The sequence below is a fragment of the Lepidothrix coronata genome, unplaced genomic scaffold (assembly GCF_001604755.1).
Source record: "Lepidothrix coronata isolate B3197 unplaced genomic scaffold, Lepidothrix_coronata-1.0 Scaffold126, whole genome shotgun sequence".
Taxonomy (NCBI): Eukaryota; Metazoa; Chordata; class Aves; order Passeriformes; family Pipridae; genus Lepidothrix; species Lepidothrix coronata.
Genome location: NW_016690306.1, coordinates 2,408,565 through 2,429,287, shown reverse-complemented (window position 1 = coordinate 2,429,287; position 20,723 = coordinate 2,408,565). Strand labels below are relative to the sequence as shown.

The 20,723-nt window shown below is 43.8% G+C and overlaps 1 protein-coding gene across 5 annotated transcripts in view; it reads right to left on the bottom strand.

The window, feature by feature from the left end:
- ZHX2 (zinc fingers and homeoboxes 2) overlaps positions 1 to 20,723 on the bottom strand; it is a 75,648-nt gene that overhangs the window by 9,213 nt on the left and 45,712 nt on the right. The gene's annotated exons all lie outside the window — the stretch shown is intronic.

The following is a 20,723-nucleotide window of genomic DNA, read 5'->3' as shown; positions in this document are numbered from 1 at the left end:
GATAATGCCAAACTCTTCCTCCTCCCCATCATCATATTAAGAGTCAAAAATCTCCCCATGAAGAATAAAAGCAGTGGGTAAATTGCAATGAAGTGCACCACAGGAAGAAAATTACTTTGAAACAAATAAGATGAACAGACAGGGGATTTTAATTTCCACTAGACTCAATGTGTTTAGCTGGAAAAGAAAGAAGATACTGCTATAAATACTGCATCTTTTTATAGAAGCTGCAGTTTCTATTAATTATTATTTTGAAGCCTGCAGATTTGAAATTGAGTGTGATTTATATTAAACTTAATTACTTCCCACTGTCACTTACCTTGTAAATATGTCTACTAAGTGACTGTGGTTACTAATGATGGGTGATTTCTAAATAAAGCTGCCTTGGTTGTAAAAGTAAAGGCATAAAGAAGAGTTAATGTAAATCAACACTTCCTAAGGTCTGTGCCTTAAGGAAAAGTGGGCTCAAGAAACTGCAGCCGATCTGTGGAGGCCTATTAAGTCTTTTCTGGAAGAAAAGTTTCCTTACAACACCACTTTTCACTCAACATTGACAGAGGTAACTACCAAAGGTATCAGAAGCCCTTAGATACCTTTTAAACATGGTCCCTTCCTGTGATAGTCTCACCAAGTCCCAATTTGTGCATTTTATTCTCTACAGAATTTAAAAAAAGAAAAAACACAAAACTAAAACCCAAAACATTTTAAAGCACAATTCATATGTTGAAGTAGTTTTGGAAGTTCCCAAATGCAAGAATTCTGTAAAATATGTTTTAAAAGGATCTGATGCCAACATGAGTCAAACAAAAGCATGAAGAAAAACTACACCAGCTGTTTCAGGATCTACCTGCACTCATCAGGAAAGAGAGGAATTTAGCTGTCAAAAGTTTCATTAATCAAAAGAAGATAAAAAAAGGTCACTTCCCTATTTGACAGGATGCTTTTTCTAATTTATCACTGAATCCAATTTGCTATTCTTCCTGATCAGATGGTCTCTGGTTTCATAATAATTCCCAATCTTAATGGAAAACTCAAGAAGTACTTGGAATGGGGTGGGAGAGGCACTGAGGTTTACAAATTGGAGGAGGCTGGAAAGTGGAGATTTGCCGAGTGGGTAAGGCCTGCACTGATTTCTGTAGAAGTGTACTAAATGGAGAATCTGAAATAGAGATCCAATGCAAGATGTCCCTGCCCATTATAGGGGAGATGGACTGGATGATCTTTAAAGATCCTTTCTAATACAAACCATTCTGTGAGTCTATCATCTCATATCTAACCAAATGCAGGTATTCTCCTTGTGAAGCCTGTAAATGATAAGCTGCAATCAGAATCCAAGATATAAAGATCTAATGAAATAAAATTCCACTGCAGTTACATCTGGACACATCAGCAGTTTATAACCATCCAAATGCTGTCCCTGAGCCTTCTCCTCTTGCTTAAGCCCTGGCACGAGAGTCAGAAATAGCCACTGTAAAAGCAGCAGGTAACTTCTTGGTTCTGTCTGTGCTGCAGGTCTCTAGAGCACATTTCTGCTGCTCTGCCTATCACAGATCATACCACTTCTGTATATATGGAAACTCAAAATGATATACTGCCAGAGGAAGCACCTCCAGCTGGGAATAAGAGCAGGGATGTCAGCTTCCAGCTCCATGTACTCAAACTCCAGTGTGAAGCAATTCTCCATACACAAAACACTTCATATGTGAATTCTCCATGCAGCACCTTCACAGATAAGGCTCTGGTGAAACACAAGCTGTGAAACACCAAACACTACAGACAAGATGCCATGCACACACTGTTTGTTACAGTGCAGATGCCTCAGCATATCTGTACAGTGCTTTGTGTTCACAGCCACTGCCACCCCTGCACTGCCCAGCCCTGACAGAGACCAGCGATGCTCCTGCACACTTGCTCTGATGTGGTGAAGCATGAGACCATTTGGTTGACTTTCAGGGGTGCATTTAAGCTCTTAGTGTGCTTCTCTGGGAAATGGAGCATCTTTGCTGAGCTCCATGAAACAGAGATGGGGCTGCCCATGGGCTTATGGCTCTGCCTCGGTCAGGATTAGAGTGCCATTTCCCTCCAAACTGGGATCACCACTGTTGTCATCATCATTCCCCAAAGCGTCAGCACCTCTGAGCCAAAATTTCCTTTTCTGTTTCCCTTTTTTCCTTCTGCCTTTTAATAATAAACAAGCAGATGAACAGTGGAAGAAATGATGCCTGGTTTTCTGTAGATTTGTGTTGACTGACCTTTAAACTGGATTACACAGAATATTCTCTATCATTTCCATCTATTCCTTCAAAATTCCCTTCTGCTTCCCCTCACAATTATCTTCCCTCAGATATTTTGGCAGTGATCTGCGTCTTGCTCTGTCCCACTTAAGAAAGGATCAGAAGCTAGAGAGAAACACACAACTGTCCAAACACCCATCTTCCTGGTCACCCATGTTTAATCACACTTGCAGAAAATGAATTATCTTTGAAGCTTCTTCCCTTATAGTAAATTTGGTTGAAACAGGTCAAAAGATAAGAGAAGGGGGCAGAATGGGCACTGAAAGCCCAGCTGCTGCTGGAAACAGAGTGAAGGTGATCAGGTCACCCCACTCTTCCCTGGAGATCCCACTACATTTGTGACACTGACTTTCTCAGATGAGGGAAGGGAGGTGTAAGGCAGTGCCCTGGGCCACGGCAATGAAGATGCGGATGGAGCCATGGCTCCCAGGATGCTCCCCTGTGGCTTGCTCTCTCTCCCAGGCCACAGCTGTACCTAATGGTCTGCTCCTTTTCTAATGTATGACCTCGTGCAAAATTCATGTGGCAACATCAGCAAAAGGAAGAAAATTCGAAAGACATCAAAGACAGAGCAAGGCTTATTTATATTTCACTGAATATCCCCCCTCCTCCACAAGAAGAAAGGCTAAGAACAAAAAGATAAAACAATGGGATGGAAGAGTGGAGAAGGCGACCTTGATAAATTAGAGGACTAGGCAATCACAAACTATATGAAGTTCAACAAAAGGTGGTGCTGGATTCTGTACCTGAGATGGGGCAACCCTGGATATATGTACAAACTGGGGAAAGAATTGCTAGTTGGTCGAGGAAGGGGATTGTCTCATTTTGCTCTGCAGTGGGGTGGCCTCACCTTGAATATTGTGGCAGTTTTAGGCACCACAATGTAAGAAAGATATTAAGCCATTAGAGAGTGTCCAAAGGAGGGAAATGAAGATGGTGAAAGACCTTGAGGGGAAGCTGTATGAGGAGTGGCTGAGGGCATTTGGTCTGTTTAGCCTGGAGAAGAGGAGACTGAGGGGAGACCTCATTGCAGTTACAATTTCCTCCTGAAGAGCAGAGGCAGCCACTGATCTCTTCGCTTTGGTGACCAGTGACAGAACTCAAGGGAATGGCCTGAAGCTGTGTCAGGGAAGGTTTAGGTTAGATATTAGAAAAAGGTTTTTCACCCAGTGGGTGGCTAAGCGCTGGAAAAGGCTCCCCAGGGAAGTGATCACAGCACCAAGTGGGACAGAATTCAAGAAGCATTTGCACGATACTCTTTGGGAACATGGTATGACTATTGGGGATGGTCCTGTGCAGGGCCAGGAGTTGGACTTGATAATCCTTATGGATCCCTTCCAACTCAGCATATTCTGGGATGGTCTACGATCTAGGTTACAACTTTGAATCAGTCAAAGGTTTCTTAAAAGTCAGACTTAATGTTCTGAATTCCTCAGTCTCTGGATGCTCAGCAAGCTCTCTGCTGCACTCAGTTGCTGAGCTGATCTCCCAGCTCTTCTCAGGACAGGAGGAGTGGCCCCACACAAGGATGTTCTCATACAGAGGAAGGGTCAAGGTCCCTCCAAAACATATATAAGTGGGTGGAAACATAAAAAAGTCTGTTTGCTACAGTTTTTCTAGAAAATTGTACAGATTGTTGTTTCTCTTACATCTTCTATTCCACATAGTGGTTTTCTGCATGTCTAATTGCTGGTTTCTAACCCTATATTTTGAATAGTTTTTTCTGCCACATGAGAATCACTATCCACCATAGAAATCAAGCTCAAGTCAAATCCTGCTTTCTGGAGGTCAGTAAAAAAAACAAACGACTTTTAGTCCAAGATGCGCAGTTTGGGGCGCTCATAACCATATAGAGACTGTCTCTCTCCCTTCAACCCACACCCTGAAAGACGGGGAGGAAAAGAGGCCCGGCAACTGCATAAGCAAGATGAGTTTATTGGGATCTCTAAGCTATGGCCCTTCCAGGACCTCAGTAGGGATGTCATTTGGTATAAAACAATACACAATTTCAAAGGAGGATGGGTCCCCCTCCCCATGACAGATCCCTGGGAGCTGCATCATATACATTTGCAGGTCCTGCCACATCCCATCTGAGGACATTAGAGAAAGCATAAGAAGCATCTCACAGCTTTCAAACGTGAGCTGCTTGCCAGAACATCAAAGCCCCAGCAGACAGTTTTAAATACATGGTGTTGCTCCTGACAAAGCTGCTAAATGATGCTACTTCAGCTCCTCCAATTCAGGAGTGAGGCAGCTCTCTCAGGCTGTCAGTCCACTGGAATTCAGCAGGCAGGCAAACCTGACCCCACAAACCTTTGGATTTTACTTGCAGATGGCAAAGACTACCAATATTTGCAGGGAGGTTACCCTACAGTAATGCCTTAGCAACCAGCAAATCCTGATGGGAACCCAAGCTACACTTCATCACCTGAGCTGTGTCCACAGCACATATATCCTGTCGAGGAGCAAAATCCATATCTGATGTTCAATGAATAGAGCTGCACCATGGTTAGGTCAACCTCTATCCCTAGAGCTGACTCTGTTCAGTCTATTATTATTGTTTTGCTATGGACAAGACCCTGGACAAATGACCTCTTTGTAGGGTTGCTGCCAGCGTGGAGCGCCACAGGTGTGGAGTGCTGGGGTGCTGTCAGCAGCTGGCTCTGTGAGCAGCCATTACCCCCTGGGCATGGGGGGGAAGTCAGCCCTCACCCGCCACATCTTTTGCTCATCTTCCCATACTGCAGGGGGTTGGAAAAAAATGAGAACAACTAATTTTTTTGAATTTTCTTTTTAAATGAGCAAATTCACAAAACAGAAAAAGGCAACCAGGTGAAAAACAAAAGTGCTTGGCTCCAAGCAGAATGTGTCATTGTGAATGAGGTCTAAACCAAACCTCAGAGAACCCATGTGCAGGAAAAAAACTTTCCATTTGTTTTGCTTTAGCAAAACCATCCAGGATGGGAACACACAAGTCAGAGGCAACATGTTCTTTTAAAACTATCTCCCCAAAAGTGTGTCTCAGCAGTTATGAGTGAGGCCCTAATCTGGCTTTAATTTCTGAAATTTGTTTAATGAAATAATCCAGCCACAGTCCTGTGATCTATCAAACTCCTGTTAAAATGGCTCAGAGACTGAAGCGGGACCTCGATGGCAACTCTGTGCATGACTGAGGAAATGCCAAATTTCCTCTCTGGTCACCTGGCCCCCAGATTTGGGAAACTGGGGGAGAGAATCACACAGGGAAAAGAGACCATGTGTTTTGGGCCTGGATGGCACTGGAAAACTTTTGCCTGTGCAACTATGCCACTTTCCAGCAGCAAACTGTATGGTTCATGTTAATGGATACAAAAAAATAAATTAAAAAAGCTTTCTCTTGCTGAATACTGAAATCTTTTCACTCTCTCTCATCTTTACCTTGTGCACATAGCTAGTTTTATATCCTACTTCTCCCACAACAAAAGGCAAATATTTGTGTAGAAACTGAACTCCTTTTCTGCAGTGGTGTTCCCACAGGTTCCTCCAAAGTGATGGCAGAGCAGGAATTTTCCATGGCAGCTGGGACACAGCTTGGTAGCACAAAGGATCAGTCAAAACCCTGAAACCTGTGGTTGGGGAAGTGGTAGGACAGTGAGGACACAGGGTGAGATGTTGCCTGTTTTCCCTAATACCCCAAAACATGACTGAGTCTGAAAAAGGCTGTCTAAAAGACCACCAAATTTGAAAACATGTCAAATTAAAAAGCCAAATTTGAAGAGATGTCAAATTAAAAACCTTAACTTTCTCAGAAAGGAAAAAGTGCACCAGAAACGTCACAACTTTGTGCTGCATCTTGCTTACGGCTTAGGGCTGGAATAAAGTAATACAGAGGCTGAAACAGGTTGAACTCCCTAGCCGGTGCAAATGGATCTTTGCTTCTCACAGATATACCTTGCTTTTAAAGACAAGCAAACCAACCAGAAAAAAACCCCTCAAAACTACTTAACAGACATTTGTGTAATTTGCCAATAAAATCTTTCTTATTTTTCATCTCACTGTGTTGGTTTGCTCTGCCTGTGCTGGTAGAGAGTTCCCAGTACTTGGTCTTATTTGAAAAAATGAACAATGGGAAAACCACTACCATAAGGATACCTGCAAACAGGCATAGAAATACAGGGGTGTTCACTTGCAAGGGCTGGCTGATGTTTAAAGAGGGGAGAAGTATTTTATTGCTTTACTGCTTAGGAGCTCAGTCTCCACAAACAGCATCCTCTCTGCTATGCAGGACAAGCAAGTGCAAATTCCACCCATGTAATTTAACACACACACCCTGTCTGAACATGACATTCAATATCACAAAGATACAAACTCCTCCTTACAGCTTTCCCACACCCCTTCCCCAGCCCAGGGACACAGCAGAAATGACAGAGGAATTGCACAGCACAGAGCTCAAGCAAGGACTTGCTGGGCACAAATCTTTCAGTCCGTGGGTTCTTTTGTAGCACTATCCCCACTTTATCACTCACTAAGTGGATCTCAGCAAACCTCAACACGGATGCCACAATCTGCCCTCACATGCCAGTCAGGTCCTGCTGCCCACTGCCTTGCAAACACCACAGATTGCTTTTAAAACAGAGATACCACCTGTACCACCTTTTTCTTGAGCTGAGGAATTTTCCACCCCTTCCAGGGCACATGACCAACCACACCACGAGGGATCTCACTCGTCTGTTCATTTCTGGTTAGCTCTGATGGTATCCTCTCCCTCCCACAACCTTCCAAGCCTGTGTGTCCCTGTGAGCATCTCTGCTTTTAACACCTGACTTCAACCTGCGTAGCTGACCAGAAGTCATGCTCGTAGAGTTCAGAGCAGAGCAGAGCAGAGTAGAAACTAATGGACATTACTCAACAGCATCATAACACCCCATGACCATCTGCTCTTCACCCACAAAAGCTGCAGCAATGCAAACACATGCAGCACAGAGCTGAGCTATTATCCTGCTCCATATCAGAGACACTGAACTCACATTCACTAAGGTTGCAGTAATATTTTTTCCTACAAATACGAGGATGAGAGGTGAAATACACATTTCACGGTGCAAAAAAGGAACTTGCCTAGGGTGATGTTCTTCCTTCCTTACAGCTGTTTTCAGCATGCAGCTGCTACAGTAATATCAAAAAGCACATCAGCTAGCACAGCAAAAAACATGCTGTTGCTCTCCACTGTGATAAAACACTTAAAACATCGCTTAATTATATGCAGCAGAATAAGCAGAAGCTAACCAGGGCAAATAATTGCTGCATGATGGATTAGGACTGTAACAATTTACAAAAGAAAACCATAGAAAGAAAGACAGGTTTTGTGAACTAGGGCAGAGCTTTTAAAACAGCATTTAAGTCAGAGCAGCCTAGAGCTTCAACACTTCTGCAGTTCTTTGCAAGCTGAGTAAACCACAGTTAATGGAGAGGTATACAGATCATTACAGCAATAATTTTTGCAGGCATGTGGAAAAAATAAAATTGAAAGTGCTATACATTTTCAATTTGCATATGTTGGTGTAGACATTTCTAATTATAAAAATAATTCCCACATAGCTATTTGTAGCAGGGTGCTGTGGCCATGAATTTTTGTCTACAGAGAAGCAGCAATTGATAATTTTTCTTTCTTTTAAGGACGAGAGACTCACACTTTTCAAAGGCCATCAGTAAACCAAACTGCTTCCAGGACTCCTGACTCCCCCAGCAACATGTCCTGTGAAACTGCGTGCCAACACAGGAATGGGGGAAGAAGCAAATCCAGCACACATCCCACCTCTGCCATGCACCTCTACAGCACAGTCACGGAGAGACTCTGTAAAAACACTTAAAAAATCCGAGGTTTCAGTGGAGGTGGGCTGAGGGTTGGATGAAACAGGTTTCAAAAGACACCAACAGTTGTAGAAAACCCCAAAGAAGCGCATGCCTTAATTAATCACGTGAAAGCTGCCTTTTAATGTTAACAAATTAGCTGTGATGCAACCACTGTGTAGAGACAGAGAAATTTCCTCTGAAAAACACAGGTATTTGTGGAAAAAAAACCCTCTTAGGCTTGACCAAAATAGGTTGTGTGGCAGGACCACGAAATAGGCTTATTTCAAAGTACTCTACTCACAGGCTATTCTTTTGAACTAAAATGTTTTTATGCATGCTGCTGCAAAGCCAAAGACATGGGGAAAATGGTGGGATGAACGTGAGAGGCCAACCTCTTCCCAGAGAAGGCAAAGTTTAACATTGTGTGCTGTGAATTTTCTATTATAAATACCAATCTGCAATCACTGACTTGTACTTTTTTTTCCTTTTTTAAATGTAGGCTTAAGTTCAGGCTAAAAACTGGATTAGGTCTGGCTTTATAGCTTTTTTTGCTCTCTGGAAAAGTGATAGAATAATCCACTTTGACGAAAAACAGCACTTTACAAACTGGTTCAGGCTCTGAAAGAATATTCATATTGTAGCAAGTCACTTACTCCACATCTAACAGCAGCCTTAATCTCAGGGTAGGCAGGAGATGGTCCTTTTCCAGGAGGGTACACACTGGAGCACATGGGGCAAACAATGGGCAGGAGGGAGAGAATTGGAGTGCCAAGGTGGGGACAAAATCCAGGTTTCCTTGCTTCCCAGCCACTGCTTTCTCCTCCAAAAAAGGGTTGAAAACACACAGCTTGCACACAAAACGGGGCACGTGAGCAAACGTGATCAGCAAGTGCTGCAGCTCCCACTGGGTTGTGATAGTGGTGCAGTCTGGGAAAAGCTTTTTTTCTTTGTAGTTTGTGTGTCTGTCAGAGGCACCTGCATCTATGTCTGGATGAACACGTGGCTTAGCTGGTGCCCTCCTCTGGAGTCACAGATGCTCAGGGACACAAAAGGACCCAAAATCCCAGTAGCACCTCTGACTGTACACAGTCAAAACTCAGAAGGTGACAGTGGGTGCACTCCTGGGGTCTTGCTGTCTGCTTTGGGAAGGAGAAATACGGACTGACCTCTTCCAACCAAGAAGATGCATGAACCACCCATGCAAGGTACAGTCAGATACATCAGCAAATGTTCTCAACACCTGCACGGGGAGTGAACCTCTCTCCAACACCCTCCCTTGGTGGCTTCCAGGGGCAATGAGTTCCAACATAATAGTCGCATACCCTATCAAAATTATCTCCTTTAATCAGTAGTGTTTACTCCTAGGGTGGGTACTTGCATGTTCATAAGAGAGAAATAAAGACCAACAGAGTTCTTAAGAGAGAAATAGAAATGCTATAAAAATATCCATTCTAATTAGTTTAATTACTTGTCTCTGCAACTCACTGAATTCTCATAATTAGACTGGATTAAAGTCACTGGATTTAAGTAATTTTTCATATTGAGTTTTTATCCAGCACCACATAGTGGGAGGACAAGAGACTCACAGATACAACCCAAAAGTTATCTATAGACACTATCTTCACCTATGTGGGTAAAACCTGGATGTATCCTTCTTTGATTTTATGCAGGAAAAAACCAGTTTATTCTAATAAAACATTCAGCTTTATTTCTCTTCAGATATGCTTTTAAAGAGTGATTATTTTTTTTCTGGGAAAGGGGGTTGTGTTAAAACAAGTATTCTTTGCTTACAACAATTTTTAGTAATCATTTCCCATTTCTTTAGATCAAACATCTTAACAGCGACGTCTGGTCCCCTTTCTCCTTTGTGTCATCCATCATTCCATAATACTGCCACCTAGACAGGGTACACTTTGATATTACTATATATATTTTATATACACACACACACATTCTCTCTCATCAGATTTTTTGTTATCATGGAGACGCTATCAGTTAAATGCCTCCAAAACAGAAAGAAGATGGGCTATAACAGAATCAAGACACTTGATTTCTTTACTCCACATGCTTTCAAAACATAAGCAACAGTACAGAAGTTTTCCTGATTTAGTACTTCTCACACTGCTTAGCTCCCTCATCACATTTTTCTGCTCTGGGAGCCACAGCAGAACTTTAGTCAGTTGAGTGTCAACTTTTTCCAAATAAAATGATCAAGGCACTCACAAACGCTTTCACAGATTTTGCAGATGCACATTCTGGGCATCCCTCTTGCATGGCTACAGGGTAGAAATAAGCTCTAAATTTCTCAGAAAATAAAAGCTTTCACTTCTCAACAAGTAGCCCCTACGTCTTGGCTCTGACGGGCACACATCAGAGCAGGAAACAGGGAAAAAAGTGCCCAAAGGACCCAACAGGAAGGGAATGAGTGAAGGCTGAGGCCATGAGACTATTCGGTGACCAATTCTAAGAAGTGTTCCGATTTGAGGGAAAAAGAAAGAAGAAGAAATCTATGTGACCAGGATGTCGGAACAAGACAAGCAATATACACAGACTTATGTGATGCTAGGCCAACTCTATTTGTCCAATATGGGAAGCAGCCTTTGCATCAGCCTCATTCAACAGAATTGCAGCACTGAAGAAGCCCACAGAAGTCCCAAAAGAGAGAAAGGAGCTCAATAATTAATAAAAAACATTAGTAACCTCTGTTTGTCTACAGCTGCACACCTCCCCCCTTTGACTCATTCATGATGTGTTAGAAAAACCGCATATGGTTTGTGATTTATGAAGCTGATGAGTCACTGTACCTCTTTCCTTTCCCCCCCAAGGGCTTCTCTGTGTATCTTCACGTTCCCCAAGGAGAAATACAGATGAAAAGATAAAACACTACAAGCAGATTAACATAACGTCTCCCTCTCACAGCATGGTTTTACCTGTGCCTCCCAAACTCTGCTGTTCTCTCCTGCCCCCATTTCCCTATATCCACTCGTCTACACATCAGTGAACTCAACAGCTATCCCTTCAAGTCATCTAGACTGACACTGCTTATACAGTGTGAACCTTTGCACCACTGGGAAAAGCTTCAGTATCCTGTAATTTTATCTTTTAAAACATCAGGTTTGGCTTATAACAATTAAAAATATTCACTTCCTGAATGGAAACTCTTGAGCTATAATGCCAGACACTATCAAAGGAAGCCCAAAAGCTGGGTTTGGGGTACAAAGCAGTGTCTTGCAGCCCACCATACTGAATACTTGCATAGCAATGAAACAGAAACATTCACCTCAACATTTCCAGGAGCAGGAATTTTAACACACCTCTTTCAAAACAAAGCCACCCCCAAAAACTGCCACATGAATTTTCAGAGGACCTGAACACCCAGTGTCCTCCAAACTCAGCCAGAGAATACCAAACAAATCTGATGTCCAAGGCACTTCAGGGCAGCTCTAGTTTTAAGCATAGGAAGAGTCAGCCGTTGGCTTAACTCACACGGTTCAGTACCCTGATGAACTGAGGAGGCAAACCTCAGGCATCCCCCCGTCAAAATGCCATGTGCAAACAGACCCCATACAAGTACTGCTGCTGGCTCTGGGGAGCACACTGCAGACACCCATGCTGCCTGTGCCCATAGCCAGGTCAGGTCTCCCACTCACTAGACAAATTCAGATGAATGACCTTACACTGCTGGCAGATGATGAACATGTGCTTCCCAACAATGTGGATCTCTGTTTAGGAAACTCCTGTGATACCGATGAACCCCTAAATTGCCAGGAAAAGCCATCTCCTTCCTCAAATCTGACACAATTTCTCCACAGTTATAGCCAGACCCTACTCCCAACCAAGACAGAGACAAAAAGCAACATGCAGGAAAGGTGGCTGCTGCCAGTTAAGCGGAATGAGGTGCTTAGAAGAGTACTTGCATATGCAGTGCTATGTATCACTCTCAGCTTCCTGGTGATGAGCAATTTGGTTCTGCTGAGGGTCATTGAAAGTTATTTACACCAAGATATTTGCATTCTCATCTTGTTGCATTTTATATTTTGTTGTGCTCTATTTGCTTAAAGGAAAGACTGTTTCAAAAGCAGCCTCTTATCAGACCATGGAAAATGTAAGTTCCACATTTGGAGGCTTTTCTTCTCTAAAAGCAATGACATGACTTCCACCCACCATGTAAAACAGGTATCTTTTTTGGGTCCTTTCCTCTCACGTAGGAGTCTGGCTTACATAGTTAATGACCTGTGGTAGTCAGAGGATCCCACTGGCCCAGTACTTGGAGGCTTTACAGCTGTTAAGACACCTATCCTCACAGCAGGCTTGTGAATTAAGGCACTGCTATTATTCCCATTGCTCAGACGGGCAATTAAGGCATGAAGAGACCGTGGCTGAGGCTTTGTTAAATGGTCTAGTCAATTTACAGCTTGCTGCCACCAAAAGGGACTGGGTAGCAACAGTGCAAAATCATGCCTTACACCCAAGGTCTTCAGCAGGGCTGGAAACTGCAGCAAGGTTTTTTGTGCTACAGGCTGCTCCCACCTCCAGTAAATTCAGGTTATCCTTCTGGCTCACAAGTGGAAAACATTTAACAGTCCTTGCAAAAGGAGCTGTTACTCTTAGATAGGTCTCAGTAAACAAGCACCAAAGTCACAAAACCACCACAACTCTCACCAGGAGGCTCATGGGAGGAAGCAAAAGTCTGACGATCAAAGGTCTGAACTATCTGCCTTCTCTCAGAAATCACCCATCGGGCCAGGTGCATGTACACAGGAAAGAAGCTCACCTACTGATGGTACCAAACCTCTCTCTATCCTTACACAAGCTAAAAGCTACCTTTCTCTGCAGCTGCTGCAAAGCATATCATTAGCAAAACCACACTATTCCTCCTGGTCTTCCTTTGCTTGAATCCTACAGCACAAGAACTCTTCCCCTTTCCATTTTTTTGCACGAACTGTGGAAAAATCAAGTATTTTAGGGAGGATTCCCAGGTGATCATGATCTTCTCATGACAATACCATCTCATACAAAGTTTGTGGGCACCATCAATATACTTGTTCTCTTTTCTCCCTGGAGGCCCTGGAAGCATTGACCCACACCTTTTTCAGTCAAGTGCATATTTTTCCTGCTTGTTGGCAATACAAGCTGAGAATTCCTAGCATACGTCACATTATCCCTTGGTCAGTTCCTCAGTCAGCTCTGAGGTCAAATTCTGGAAAAGTGACCCTCTAAAAGATGCCTAGCTACTTTGATTTCTGTCATCCTAATCACATGCTGTGCCTGTTAAAGTTCTTTTACTAAATCTGCTGTACTTCATCTCTTGTAATGCCCAATAAGATCACTTCTGCACATCACTTTCCCCTTATTGGCTTCAAATTTTATCTCCGCACTTTGTTTTCAAAGTGATTTAATTATCTCTTTTCTTTGTAAGCATCCAATCGTCACACCCATACAAAACACTTTGCTCTAGTATAATCCTATAAGCTGTGTGACAGAGGACCTACCACATGTTCCACAGAAGAGGCTGAGAGACAACAAACAGCAAGACCAGAAAGATCCTTTGAAACGTTTGCATGCTTTCCCTTCACTGAAGACACTGTCCTCAGCTTACCGAGCACTTAAGGCATACAAGACTAAAAGATACTAACTGTCGTGTGCCATCAGAAACCAGAACCCAGCTGAAGCATCACTGATGTTCCAGATGTTGACACCCTATGAAGTGTGAAATTAAAACTTGCTTGGAGTTGAAGTTATTAATTAAGTAACACTGTCTTCTGTCATCCAACAAATATGCTCCCAATCAAATATTTATCTTCCTTAGGAAAATCAAGGATTATATATACAATTTCTAATTGGGGGGAGAGGAAGAGAGAAAACCCTGCCAGAGTTAGAAGCTTTTAAAAACTGTGCTTACTCATGGGGAAAAAGCCTGTCTTGCCCCACAGTATGATGAAGTTTCAGGTGGCTGCATACAGCTTAAGTGTCCCTACCAAACAAATCAGGGCATCCACCAGGCAGGCAAACAAACGCCATTTTCCCCCTGGATATCACGGGACCAAACAAGCTTCCTCTTCCTCCCTGCGTACCCGTTGCTACTGCAATTTGTCACAGGGCAGAGCCACTGCCCTCTGTGCACAGTAATAGTTCTGCTGGGAAAATCTGGCATGGCCACAAAGGACCTTTGTTCGTGCCAGAAGTTGGGCACGCAGTGCAATCCTTCCCCCTTGTCACACAGAGTTGGGTTTCCATAGCTGGGACAGAAACACTCCCCTGATGACTGCAATCCACAAACCCAAACACTGTCCCCCTCCCCCAAACATGAGATCCTTCTTCCCATATCAAGTACTGCAGGACAGTGGAGTTGCTGCTTTGGGGAGCATTAATTCCAGTGAACTCTAACCAGACTTGCAGCAAGGATGGGTCTGAGGGAGTGCCAAGGCTCTGCCCTCAAGCCTCTCTGCACAACTTTTGGTACCTGGATACTACTAGACCACCTGAATATAATGGCCAGTCTTCGAGAGCGAAGATTTGGGAAAGGTCATTAACCCTTCGAGCCTGCACAGTGGATTTTTTAGGTGAGACACAGCGTGCGCTGAACTGAGCCCACCCTTTAATCCTGAGGTTCATCTGCTGGGGCCGAGCAAGCTTGGACAGTGGCAGTGAGGTTCTCAGGACGTAGGTTTGTTTAGAGTGACCTTCTCTTAGATGGATTGCCTTACAAGGCTGACGAGCTCCATCTGCCCAGGGGGCTGGGAATCGAACCCGGGTCGCAGCGGTGAGAATCCTGCACCCTAACCACTAGACCCCCAGAGGCCCCTGAATATAAGGCACCTGAATATAAGGCTCTCCTATTTTCAGGTATATTCCTGTCCTCAAGATTCCACAAACTTGGCAGACAGATCTGATCTAACAACATGCAATTCCTTTGTGTAACATTTCGCTGTTTGTATTTAATCTGCCAGCCTGTAGTATATAATTTTTTATTTTTTCCATGCAGCAGCTCTGAATCCATCCTGTCCCACCTTTCCTCAACTGGCCCTTGCAACGAGGGTCCTTAGGCCAGGACAGGAGCTGCCAGCATCCAGGAGCTCTGGGAAAGGATGACAATATGGGGTGTAGGGAGTAGACAGTGAGCACACCCTGACACAATGCTGCTGGCAAAAAGTGGGATTTAGCAGGACTTGAAAATATCTGTATTTCCCTTTCACTCAGGAAATACAAAGAGATGATTATTGGCTCATTCACAAACTTCTTAATACCCCAGTTCAAAAGAAGCACTGATTCTTCTGGAAACATGCAGTGGAAGAAAGTGAGAAGTATCTTTGTAAGTAAATGAAGTTTCATAAGATCTGATCTGATATGTATTAAAAAATAATAAGAATCGACACACTTGCAAATACTATCAGATTAGCAGAATCCATGCCTTTGCAGACTTTTGCCACAGCACGTGCCACAAAGGACACATTTCGTTTCTTCCACTTCTAATTTTAAACATTAAGGCATGCAGAACAAGCCAGTTCCTAGTTCCATAACTGAGTTTCATCTGGACCATCCAGAGCCTGGATGCTTTGGCATCTGACTGGAATGCCCCTCACACTCCCTAACCACAAAAGGGACCATGTTTCACCCGGAGAGATTATTACTGTACTGAAGAATAAAATGACAGGGAAAACAACAACAAAAGAATTGGCAAAACCTCACATTCATTTATTTCTCACCAGTAGAAGGGTTTGCCATCGGAACACCTTAAAGCATGACAAAGTAAGCTTGGCAGTTGCCTCCTCCCATCTCCTCCCACAGGTTTTAATCCCTTCATACCCACTATTTCCAGCTCTGGCTCAGGGCTGGAGTCATTTTAGGCATCGGCCTCTTTGCCTCCCTGATGGCTGGATTTCCCCTAGGGCTATTTCATAGCTCGTCCAGATGAAGAAACTGTAACAATGATGCTTGGGCAATACTTGAGAAATGCACAAAAGGAGGACAACAGCTCCTTAAAACAGTTTCTCACCAAAGGGCACTTGTTTAAATATTTTTTTAAAACTTGGTTTCTTCTCCCTGTTTCTGGGAGGCCAAGATCAGGTCTACAACAGCGTGCCCAGGGCTTACACTCACTCCCACCTGCTCCAGCAAACCCTCCTCCTTCTTACTCTCTCTTCTGTGCTGCAAGCAGGCTCGAAAATCCAGTGCAAGACTAGTATTCAGTATTTGTTTGCCAAAACACGTGTGCTCCTTCCGAGGGAAGGAAAAAAATCCTTAATGATATAATTTCAAGAGAGACTGATTTTGTGACCAGCTTGCATTAATTTACATGGTCGCCCAGTTTTGTAACATTTGTGAAAATTCTTCTCCCAAGAAGAAACAACAATCAAACACCCCACTACAAACTTGGTGCGACATGGCAGCTCTTTCCATGGCAACCCCCCAGCACCAAGTATGCTTGTCTCCAGACTTTGCTGCACAGTGAAGGAGGGCAGGGAAAGAGCCGGCTGAAAATCTCCGGCTGTCGCCACCAGCCTGGCAATCCTGTCACGCTGAGAAACCAAATACACTGGGGAAAGGCAGCATTTCCACAGCCTCACTGCTGAGACATGTCTTAGCTCCAACTGTTAACCAGCTGCTCGGTCATTTTCAGGTTGGTTGGTTTGTTTACTTTGTACAGCACAGTCAATGTATTTTGTTTTCTAAACAGCATGAAAAATTACCTCTCTAGTCCAAAAAAAAAAATAAAATAAATAAATAAAAAAAAATCATTCTCCACACCAGAAAGGAGTGGAATTAAGGCAACTCGGCCATGCTTTCAGATAGTCTTCACATGCAACAGCAGGATGCTCGCTGTGGGTATCTCCTTGGGGAGGACAGACAGATCTGCCACTGCTGCGGGCAGCCTGGCCAGTGTGGAGGGCAGGCAGGCAGGGTACTCACGAGCTCTCTTGCTGCCTCTGAAAGCCATCACTGGATGTTGCACCTGATATTCTGCGAGGACCAACCTGCCATTGCTGCAGCAGTAACTAAATACAGGCTAGGCTCTAAAGCTTGTCTCTGCAACTACAAGTTTTCCTTCAAAACACACACCCTACCTGTGTTCTTGGATGAATTTTTAAGCAATTCAGCATTCACAGACACATCAGATCTAGGGCCTTGTCTTTGGCTAGTATTTAACCTAGCCGTGTAGCCAAACTTTCTGTGTAACAATTAGCAATTCAAAACTGACACACAAGTCAGCTCCCAAGGACTTCCCCCAGAGCCTCTCTTCTCGGAAGCATTCCTTCCCTGTCTTATCACCTGCAAGGCTGCCTTAAGCACTATGATGACCCAGACTAGAGCAGTCCAGGGTTATTTCTCCTGAAGCTTTATGTGAAAGTTTAATTGCATAATAGTTTCTGAAGTTTAGGAAAAAAACACATTCCACAGCAAGAGCTGATGCTATTATTTGAAGTCACCCGACTCCAAAATCCAAATAAGAAGCAGGGAAGGCGAGAGATAATAGTCCCATCCATAAGGCAGAGACCTAAAACCAGGTCTCAGCCATTACCATTCATCAGCCATTACCTCTCATATCCAGCCTGGGTTTCAGATCTTTTTCCCAACAAAAGCATTGACAAAACACCCACTTATGTGGAGAGCATCAGTTCCAGCAGATCAGCTGCCTTCTGACAGGGAAACACTTGCTCATGAACATTTCCTGAAGCAACTGCGGTCTCAAGACCTTTGTGATATTCAGGGAACTAGGTCAAGACTTACTGCATGCTCCTTACCTGAAAGAGCACCCAAGAAAAAAAAAATATTGATTTACTTTTGTCTTTTCTCTCCAAAGCTCCTCTTAATGATTTTTTTGTTTTGTGGAGGTGATCAGCTTCTCCTCCAACACCTTTTGTCTTCTCAACCCTCACCAAAACATTCATGGGGCGAAGGAAACTTAGGCAGAAGAAACCAGACAAACTGCTCATGTAGCTCCTGACTCGTGTGGTCTCCGGAAATGCTCCTGAGAAGCAGTCCCTGTTTAGGGCTGCTTTGGGCTTGGAGAGGAATTGGGCTCTATTTGACCCAATGCATTCAGTTCCCCTGGTATGTCCTGTGGCCTCGCAACAGTAAATCAGAGGGGAAAGAGAGGGAACAAACTAGAAATCCTTAAAATCCCATCGTGCTCATGCAATCCATGGGTCCCTGCTCTCCTTTTCAAAAAACGTAACTTCTAAAGCAAAATTATCCCATGTGTGGAACTGCAAGAGGAGGAAAGAGAGCCAGGGAGCGTGAAAAGGCTGCTGAGCCTGTAATGGAAAATCCTCAGTCACTGAGCAGTCCTCTCGTAACACTTATTAAAATAAAGCTAATATGATGAAACACAGCCCAATTGCACACAAGGCTGCTGAGAAATTGGATCCGGCTGCTGAAATCGGCTCCCAAACCCCTCCTCTCCAAATACTGGCAGTTCACATCAGTTAATTGCATCCAAACCACCCCCAGGCAAGAAGGGACAGGAGGAATGACACAGGACGGGTCACCCTGCGTTTGACTTATCTTCAGAGCAGGGCCAGTGCGTAAATCTTCACTGGTCTCTTTTGTCACTTGCCAAGGTTCAAACATGGCATCTCTAGCTGTCAGCTAATGATGAAAGGTGGCATTAACTAAAAGAGTTCAAGGGCGATGTCCATTGGACTTGGTCTTATTGTTGCATGAGCAAGTGAGAAAGGAACCTTAGTATTAGGTCTAGGAAAGCAAATTAAAAAAGGGCCTCTCTCTTTTCTTCTAATATTTTGCTTTTAATTCTAGACCTTACTCTTTCAAAACTGAATCCAAACAAGAATAGACAGATTTTACTCCTTTTGTAGAATAAATCAGCCTAACTGCTGAGGTCAGTGTTTTCAGACCAACACATGAAAGCGGAAGATGTATCTGAGGAAATTCAGTGCTGGCTGATTCATCCTTTAGAAAGGATGAAGAACAGCCATTCCGGCGTGTCAAGTTTGTTCCTTTGAAGGTGAAACAATTTAGTGTTGGTATCATGATGGCAGGAACTGAAAAAAAAAGGAAAAAAAAAGGAAAGCCCTGTCCAGACTGCCCTGAAATATCTTTTCAGGCTTCAAATGTTGAACAACAGGATAGCCCTGTGGTCCATTGGGCTTGCAATGAACCCAAGTGAGGTGAAAGGCATCCTTCTCCCTTCACTTCTTGGTACAGTGGCTCAGCACCACTGCTCTCCCTGTGTCTCCTCCTGCCCCAGACATACAGAGACAGACTAGGGCAGCAAATGGGGAAACCTACAAATTATTTGACAGACTGAAAGTGTTTCTGCACGGGATCCACACCTCATGTTTCAGAGGAACCAAAGCACAGCCTGAATCTTGTGAAAACGAAACTGCACAGCAAAACCGCACCAAAATCGTATTATGAGAGAAAGAGTAGGGGTAAAAAAATGCAATTGGATTTCATTCAGATCTGGAGAAATCAAGAGGGTGTTAGTGGGGGGAAAAAAAAAAAAAGCCTGTCCTCCTTGGACAACCCCATTTCAAGATGTAGGCACATATACACCCAATGTATATCCAGCTATATAAAAACAGCACATGCCATCACTATTCCCTTAGGGTGTAAACAGCATCAGGAAAGAAACACCTTTCAACCTGGCCCTCTGTGCTTCCAGTCCCAAGTGACTCGTAAGAAGGGCTGTCTGAAGATGCTCAGTAGCAGGTCAATCTTTCCCAGCACGTAGGAGAGCTACAAATCAAATGCTTCAAAAAAACCCCCCAAAAAAAACCCCACACCAAAAAACCTCCTGAGGCTTGCTGGGAAGCAGTAAAATTGGGGGGAAAAAAGAGGCAAGATGAAAAGCACTTGTAATCTCTTTCATGCAGCACTGAACTTCTTCAGAAGAGAAAGCACAGAAACGATAAGAAAAGGAAAGAAAGGGAAAGAAGAAAGCAGTGCATTGACACCAGCTACAGCTAAATTTTTTTAATGGGCATTAGGTCAGCAGGGCATTTTCCATCTGCCCTGCTTAAACCAGAACTCTGATGTGTGATTTTAATACAGCATTTATCCTGGTGGGACTGTAAGTTTATTTTGTCTGTGCATGAGCACGCATGGATGATTGCACCTGGTCTTCCTGAGGTGAGAAGGGTGATTTGTACTTAGCTGATGAAAACAGCAGGTGTTGGGTTGGACCTCAACTGGTTTTGGGCTTGCTGAGAAGACAGAGAAAGGAATAGGCAGCAGCAAAGGGCTACAGGGCCACAAGGGCTTGAAGAGGAAGGGAAGAGGAGAATGAGGAAGAAACAGCTTTGCCCTCAGTCTCCTGAAGTCAGTTCAAATGCCCAAAAGGCCAGCCTTGCTGCTGCTGAATCCCACCCAGCAGGGGCAGCTTGCTGCTACAAGCAGAGCCCCGGTCAGGGGCTCCAGGCTTTTCTCTCCCATTCCAAATCCACAGGAACTGCAATGCCCCTCACTCCTGCCCAATTTTTAGCCCAGCCTACAGGCATGTCCTTCTCAACTCAGCACACTGGTCAAGGCAGTAATGATAAAACACATTTTTTTTCCTATATTTTTGCTAGTGATTTGATGATTCACATAGGTGAAGGTACCTCAGTCTTCCTCCTTCAAACAGACTACATAAAAAGG